This window comes from Trematomus bernacchii, unplaced genomic scaffold (genome assembly GCF_902827165.1).
Source record: "Trematomus bernacchii unplaced genomic scaffold, fTreBer1.1, whole genome shotgun sequence".
NCBI lineage: Eukaryota > Metazoa > Chordata > Actinopteri > Perciformes > Nototheniidae > Trematomus > Trematomus bernacchii.
Window position 1 is genome coordinate 4,332,826 of NW_022987899.1, and position 8,589 is coordinate 4,341,414.

General features: G+C 41.8%; 1 pseudogene; it reads left to right on the top strand.

Moving 5' to 3' along the window:
* Positions 1–595: 595 nt before the first annotated feature.
* LOC117469970 lies at positions 596–4,307 on the top strand (annotated as a pseudogene).
* The last annotated feature ends 4,282 nt before the right edge of the window (positions 4,308–8,589 follow it).

An 8,589-nucleotide genomic window follows, 5' to 3' on the forward strand; every position in this document is an offset into this window, starting at 1 on the left:
AGCATATTGATACTTAGCCCTGCTTTGCCTTGCTTATTGGAGGGTGCCCTAGGCAAACATTCACGGGGGGGCCCCTCGAACCAGCTTTTCATCACCACACACAGCCGACAGCAAAACTTAAGATGAGAAGCAGCATTTTACGGCGCTCTATGCATGGGGCCGCCTTGAGGGGGTTTCCCGACATGTCGTTGCTGTAAATTAAAGGGTGTTTCATGTTGTCGTTGCTGTGGACCTTCTTAATGGCCCCCTTCTGGTCCGGGGCCCCAAGCAGTTGCCTGCCTTGCCTGTTCGCAAGGAGCGCCCCTGGGTGTAATCAAACCAACTTTAAACAAATACATTCAGCTATCCTCCCCTCTGCGGCTACTGCCACAATAATAAGGTTTTTGGATGCCTGTGGACAAATATTTCGAGTTTCAGAAAAAAAAATGTTTGGGGTAAATGTGTTGTATCCAACTTAAAATGTTTTCATGAAAGAAGGTTCACAATGCACAGGCAATGTCAGCATTGTTTTGTTTTGCTGCGTATTGGAGCCTTCATTCTGTAAATCAAGAGACTCAAATGAGTTTATTTTTCCAAACAGTATCCACAGGTGACCATGGCTGAGTACAAGCTAGAGATAACAACGGGTGACGTGGAATATGCAGGAACATCGGACTACATTTATGTCACCTTATTTGGAACTGAGGGGCAGAGTGAGCGAACTTTGATGGACAACTATGGCTTCGACTTTCAAACAGGGGCAGTAAGTGAAACCCAGTTAAACATCTGCACTTGTCTGTACATAACAGATTGCATCATCAAGTAAGCCCTTTCGATTTTAAGTCATAATTTAGTGCAAGACTTTGCGCAAATGCATACCACACTAGTTCAACACCTTTAAAATACCTTAAACCTATATTGATCTGTAATACAGTAAGCCACATTTTTGTAATGAGTCGCCAAATCCTTTAACGTGTGATCTATATAACTCTTACTCTCAATGTGCAACACTGATATAAACACAATCTAATGGCCTTTTACATTTATGGTTCACGTCAAATTAGTGGTCAGAGTGAGAGGACTCATTTGAAATAAGCCACTATTGTAAAAGAAAAAACCTTAATGTTCACAAACTGGGCTCTGGTATTCTATACTGTAAATATCAACCCAGCCAGTTGACGTAATGGGCTATCATCACATGTAATACAATGCTGACCACTTTGAAAAGATAATCTGGTTTTGGCTGAGGCTTCTAATAATCTGTATCATAATATAATAAAATGTTGCAGACCACTGGATGGAAGATGACTTTTATGGATATCAGTTCCTGAATGGAGTCAACCCCGGTGTTATAAAGCGCTGCTCAGAGCTTCCCACAAACTTCCCGGTCACAGAGGAAATGGTGAAGCCGTTCCTGGAAGAGGGAAGCTCTCTGCAGAAGGAAATGGAGGTATGAATGAAGATTAACTTTAAATGGATGGTAATCTTTGTTTCTGAATCACGATTTGTCCATTTACCATCCCTCTGTCATACTTCCTTGACTTATTACAATTCTGCGATACCTCTCGATGTTTTAAACACTTCTTTCTGATGTCTTTCCAGAAAGGCAACATGTTCCTTTATGACCAGAAGAAGATGGATGGAATTCCCCCCGCAGCCTATAATGGTGAACCTCTGCATGTGACTGCTGGTCTCTGTTTGCTCAATGTGAACCCAGAAAACAAACTGATGCCAATTGCAATACAGGTACTGTAAAATCTATTTAAAAGCCAGCATGTAATGTTATGGGTCTTTACCATGGTCAGTCTATGGAAAACCGTCTTTGAGGTATCGTAAAGGGAGAGTTAGTAATCAATTTCTTATCAATTTCCAGTTGAATCAACAACCATCTGAGATGAACCCCATCTTCCTGCCCAGTGATCCAGAAACTGACTGGCTGCTAGCCAAGATGTTCATTAAAAATGCAGATTGCATGGATCACTAATCAGTCCATCACCTCATGAGAACTCACTTTCTGGCAGAGGTTTTCGCTCTTGCAGCTCTCCGCAGCTTCCCTGTGATTCACCCAATGTACAAGGTATAAGTACTCCACACAACAGAGGTAGTGCAGGTTTTTGTATTCCCTTGTTCTGAAATAATGCTTATAATTTGTATTGATTGATTTTATGGTACATTATGTCTATACTAGAGATGGTTGGTAGTAAAGCTGAGACAGGACATTTTCACAATAAAAAGAGGAATGCTTGCAAACAAGTTTCCTTGATTAAACCCCATTACTTTGCGAGGTTGAATGCAAAGTATGTGACTATGCTGAGATTAACGTAACACAACATGTGAATTCCAAAGGAAACTACAGTACTCTAAGAAAGGCCTTTTTGAAACGCTTGCCAGATGCCAGAAGTGCAAACAGGTTGTGGCTGGGGTGAGAGGTATCCGTGAAGATGTTGCACACATCTAAAACACATCTTTTGAAGCATGAAACACAACTTTCATGTGTGTATTACATGTGTGTCTCACTGTTTTTGTATATTTGATTGTACTTGAAGATTGTTTTGTTATTTGTCATTCACTGTTTTTTTGGTTACTTACTTTTCATAGATCGTCTGTGGATATGGTTTTATGAACCATTATTTTTGTATGTATTGAAGAAGTCAAACTTTTAATACAAAAATTGTAATTTATTTCAGTTGTGTTTGCTTATAGGTTCCTTCAGTTACACTGATGATGTTCTGCCTGTTGTCTGCTGAATCAAGCATCTTATTTGGACTTTTATTTATTTTTTCTCTGTCTGTTCAGCTGCTGTTTCCTCACTTCCGGCACACTCTTCACATAAACATTAGAGCCCGCCTACTTCTAGGACCTGATGGGTCTTTAAGTAAGGTAAGGCTTTTTAAAATTGATATATTTATTACAACTATAAATAAAATAAAATTCATACCACACCTTGCAGCTTAGATTAGGCCGTTTTGGATGGTTTCTAATTTGATGTCAATTAATGTGTCTGATGGTATATGTGTATTTTTGATTTGTTAGAGTTCACTTGGACTTGATGGACTAATGGAGCTCATGAGAAGGGATCTCTCTGAAATGACCTACAGCTCTCTCTGTCTGCCGGAGAACATCGCTGCACGAGGACTGGAGTCTATCCCCAACTTTTACTACAGAGATGATGGCCTGAAGCTGTGGAACATCATCCAAAGGTTTTACCTATTCATAGATATTGTGACTGTCCACAGTGATTCATTGTACAAAAACCATTAGAGACTTTCTCAGGCACTCATATTATTAAAAATACAACTGTTTTGTGTTTACCAGCTTTGTGAAGGCAGTAGTGGAGCACTATTATCCCTCAGACTGTGAGGTGCATAGAGACACTGAGCTGCAGGACTGGATCAGTGAGGTCTTCACACATGGCTTCTTAGGAAACAAAGCATCAGGTATTTTTCCCATATTCTGAAGTCATTTGTAAATATAAAACATATTATAATAGTATATTTTAATACACATAGTGATTGACAATAATAAACCCATGATGTGGTTATGAACATATTGTGCTGCCAACAGGGTTTCCAGCAGCCTTTCATACTGTCGAGGAAGTGGTCAAGTTCACAACCATGGTGGTCTTCACAACGACGGTTCAACATGCTGCCGTAAACAGTGGGCAGGTAGAGTTGGGGCATTAGAATATGTATTGATCAAGTATAAGTTTAGCAGACCAGCCAACTGCTTTCGTTTCCTTTACAATAACCATTGTGTTTGCAGGACATTAGCTGAGCATTACAATGGAGTAAAGGTTGCCTTTTTTTCTATAATGTTTTTTTTCATAATTTAGTATGACTACAGTTCCTGGGCCCCCAACGGCACGCTCCGTCTGCGCAAACCTCCTCCAACCACCAAGGGACAGTCAAGCATGAAGACGGTCCTGGAGACCCTCCCGAATGTTGGCGATACAGTCAGATTAGCAGCATTTACTTGGTTGCTTTCAGACAGATACGCAGACTATGTAAATTTGGCGTCATAAATACTTACAGAAGGATGTCCTATCCTGATGTTTTGTTCTTTTTACCACAAACTTTGTTTCCTGATTTCATCCTTCTGGCAGATTCCCTTGGGAACATACCCAGAGCAACGATTTGATGAGCCTGAGCCTAAGCAGATGATAAAGGAATTCCAAGCAGCATTGTCGTACCTCAGTGAAGCAATAACAACAAGAAACTCACATCTTGAACTACCCTACTCATACCTGGACCCTGCGGAGATAGAGAACAGTGTTTCTATTTAAGCAGATCTGCGATTGTATCCATGTATTTCTCATCACCTATTTTACATGCTAGGAGGTCAATTATACTTTTGATATAATACATACTGTATGAAAGCTGGGGCAGATAGATGAGGTGTAATGGATAATTCATTAGCAGGGACCACGCCAAAAAAGTGTGATGTTTGTAGTTTTATTGCACGAAGTAACAAATTAATTGATATGGAGGGGGTGATGAGATATTCTGGTCTGGGAGGACGTGCTGTGGGAGACTCAGAGTGGGGGTTCCGTCTCCGGCATGATCTGCTCGGGCTGATTACGGGCCCCCAGATAATTCCTAGAATTAGACATTTTAAAATATGAAAGTTAAATATGAATGGTGACAGGCAGAAGATGTTGGGATGTAGGGATGAAGGCATGAGGGAACGGAGGGATGAAGGGATGTAGGGATGAAGGGATGTTGGGATGACGGGATGTTGGGATGAGGGAAGGGAGGGATGAATGGATGAAGGGATATCTGGATGACGGGATGTAAGGATTAAGGGATGAATGGATGTAGAGGTGTATCGCTCAGTATGAGGTAGAAGGGGAACCGTATGGGTAGATGGTAGGGGGAGGGTGGGTTGAGAGGATGGAGACAAGCTATGGCCGGATGTTTGGCCGGGAATAATTAGAGATATTTTATTTTTTCTTTCTGTGTATTTTGTTGTCTCAGACCTTCTTAACCACTTAAGCCCGATTGCCCCCGCCGGCGGGAAGAAACTCAGCTATAAGTAATGTTTTATTTTTAGACGGAAACTATAATTTACTTTTTTTTACTATGTTCAATCTGAATTTACTTTAAAATAAAAACATCTATATTGATTCTGACTTCTACAGCCAACTCACAAGTGTATAATTGCTTTGAGAAAAAAGATTATTAATTTACCCCTTTTAGAAGTTAAGATATAGTCATTTGTTCTGGGCATGTCATTTTCGAGCCTGAGGCCTGAAAAACAGGCTCAGGGTTTAACAGGTTAATGGATATTGAATGCAGCTACTGTGTGTTTAACGTTAGTGAAGGTTCCTCTTTCTTTTTCTCTATTAGCAATTAATAAAAAAGCTATTTAACTTCTGCTTGTCTTTAAAATCATTTTACTCAAACACATACCTATACAGTACATAGTAAAACCAGAGACACTGAAAATGCTGCAGTGGTCTCCAGAGCTGTATGTAGATCTACTGTGAGTTCTATTTGTCGAGTTCACTTTGATTTCGCTGATGTTTGATGCACTTTTATTCTGACAGAGTGGGACTTCATTCTTTCTACCTCCTCTTTGATGCAAACCACACTTTTCAAAACACAGTCCGAGTAATTTTACACTACACCATACAGTCAATATCCCTTTCTCATTTCTCATTTTCCCCCTCCTCGACTCCTCGCCTCGCGTCTTATACCCCTTTCACACCAACGGTGTTTCAGGGCCGGTTCGGTGCTGGTGCTTGAAAAGCACCGGGTTTTCCTGTTCACACCGCAGCGGAGCAGCGTCATAGCTCCGGAATCCGGTTCGTTTCGAGCACCAAAAAGTTGTCCGTCTAGAAGCAAGAACCGCATACGTCACGCTTACGTCGGAGGAGGGCGAGATTAACCTGAGCTAACACTTAAGGCGAGTACGGCAAATAAAAGTTGTAACAAGCAGTAGTGCTGAGCAAAGTGACTAGAACGCAACCACACACTTGTTAAAAAAAACACACTTTATAAAGTCAGGCAACACTAACGTGTGATTCTGTTTATTTGTACCTTACTTTGACCATCCGTTCGCTGTTATTGATCATTGTGGAGAGCAGGCAGACGTTTTGTTTGTTATTATAGCAGCTATCGGATGGAATCAATACATGGGCTGCACAGGTTGTCATGTCCGACTATCACAAGTAGAATCATAATGAAAAATACGTCGGTAAAAAGTGCCTGTAGAAAACTGCTTAGCAAGTAGTCAGTTTAGCTTCGGTTGCTATGCTAACATCACCCATGTTATACCAGAGAAACTTTCATAACAGCGTTGTGATGCCAAACAGCGTCAATTCAGACTGACACCAAACAGCGTCAATTCAGACTGACACACATTCACTTAAGGGGAACTGGGGATATGTATCAGCTGCTTGTGTGACAGTCAGACAGTGAATACTTTAGAGCCGTGTGAGCTAACCCGGAGCTAACGGGAGAATACACTCCCGTTGAAGAGCAGCCGGCCAGCACTGCAGCGGTCGGTAAATGCCGCTGAAACACATTAATAAACAATGAACCACGGCACTCTGGAGAAAAGTATAAGGTTGGAGAAGTCGTTATTTAATTTAATCTGGCTTCGTATGATTAAAAGCAACGCAGTCCCCGGCCCGTTGTTGTTGTGAGGTGAGCTCCGGCGTTGGGGAGAAACTCAGCGACGTAAACTGTGACGTCATGACGCAGCAGCGGCAGCACCAGTCGGGCTCTGAGCGGTGTGAAAAGAGCTGGCGCTAAACCGAAGAACCGGTTCTGAACCAGAAAAGCTCTAGCACGGAGCTTGAACCGGAGTTGCGTTGGTGTGAAAGGGGCATTAGTCCTGCCCACAGGAGATGCGATCGGTGGAGTCGAGGAGGGAAATCGAGGAGAGAGGAGTGGAAATTACAGGCGTTTAAATAAATTAGAAATCCTGTCCTTTGAGCGGTCATTTTAAAGCGACGTCCATTAAAGATAAAAGGAGGCACAGCAACAGTCAGTCTGATGGGCATAACTATGTTCACCAAAATCAAAATGTATATATTTACTTTCAATTCATTCACAATGTGGTATAATGAGACAACAACAGGCTGCAGATTTGGATATATATATATGATTTCAGAATCAAACGAGTATCAGAGCATTCATAATAACGTAATACTATCAGAGACTGGATATATTTCCCTCACCTCTCTCTGGTCGCTACAAAGGGGAAAACGTAATTACGGGCCAAACGTTTTATTTACAATTATTAACAGTAAGCAGGGGAAACCAACCAACTGAGACCTGTCACATGCACACACGCACCTACGCACCGACAGCATATCTCCCCGTTAGTATATGTTGGTAGTGCGTGAGGCCATATGTACAGATATGTACATGGGACATGAAAACATTGCATCTCATATTGACAAAAATAAACCTCGCTAACCGAGTTTTCCAAATCACTCTAAAAATAAGCCGTTGTGATACACGTGTAGACAACATCTGCAGAATCATAAATGATCATTACATTGGGTTCATTAAACCATTATTTCGCTAAGATATAAAACATTAAAGTTTTGGATTTTAGTGTAATTCACAAATGTTCCACCAGATGGTGCCACACACACCCAGGGGGAAAAGATGAGATATTAACCCAGTAATAAGTGGGCAAAATATGGGTACATTAGTGTTTAAAGTCGGGGGAACTGTTTTAATTCAGGACCAGGGTGAAAAGATAACACATTTACCCAGGAATAATTGTCTGAATCATGGGTATATTAGTGTTTAAAGCCGTGGGAAATGTTTTAATTCAACAGGAGAGGGTAATTCAATTGTTACCCAGGGAACAGGGCTGCAAACATGGCTACATGAGTGTTAAAATGCTGTCAAACTGTTTTAATTCAGTCACAATTGTCGTTTTTAGACGGTGTACATTGGACTCAATAAACATACAGAGTTATGGACATAAATGTGTCAGTATAGACGGGATAATGTACATATTCATAATATTTAATTAGTTAAATGTACAATGAGCTAAAAACAGCAGAATCACTGCTGTTAGCAGGGTCTCAGAGACCCATAGACCCAGAGACCCAGGGTACAGCACCTCACTGTCTTACCCAGAAAACAGGGCTCTGATCAGGGCTAAAGTAATGTTATAAATTGGTGAATCTGTTTAAATGCAGGCAGCAGACTCACTGCTTTTAGCAGGGTCTCAGAGACCCATTGACCCAGAGACCCAGGGTACAGCACCTCGCTGTCTTACCCAGAAAACAGGGCTCTGATCAGGGCTAAAGTAATATTATAAACTGGTGAATCTGTTTAAATGCAGGCAGCAGACTCACTGCTGTTAGCAGGGTCTCAGAGACCCAGGACACATCATGAGGACGGCCTAGAGACCTCCAAGAGGTGTCCCTAACAGTGGGACTCTGTTTATTTCACACCTCCAGGAGAGACAAGGGGGAAATCCACCTCTCTCTGCCCGCTCACAGAGCCCCGAAGGACGGACTAGAGACCTCCAGCACCAGTCCCTAACAGTGGGACTCTGTTTATTTCACACCTCCAGGGCGGAGACCGGGAAAACCACCTCTCTTTGCCCGCTCACAGAGCCCCGAAGGACGGACTAGAGACC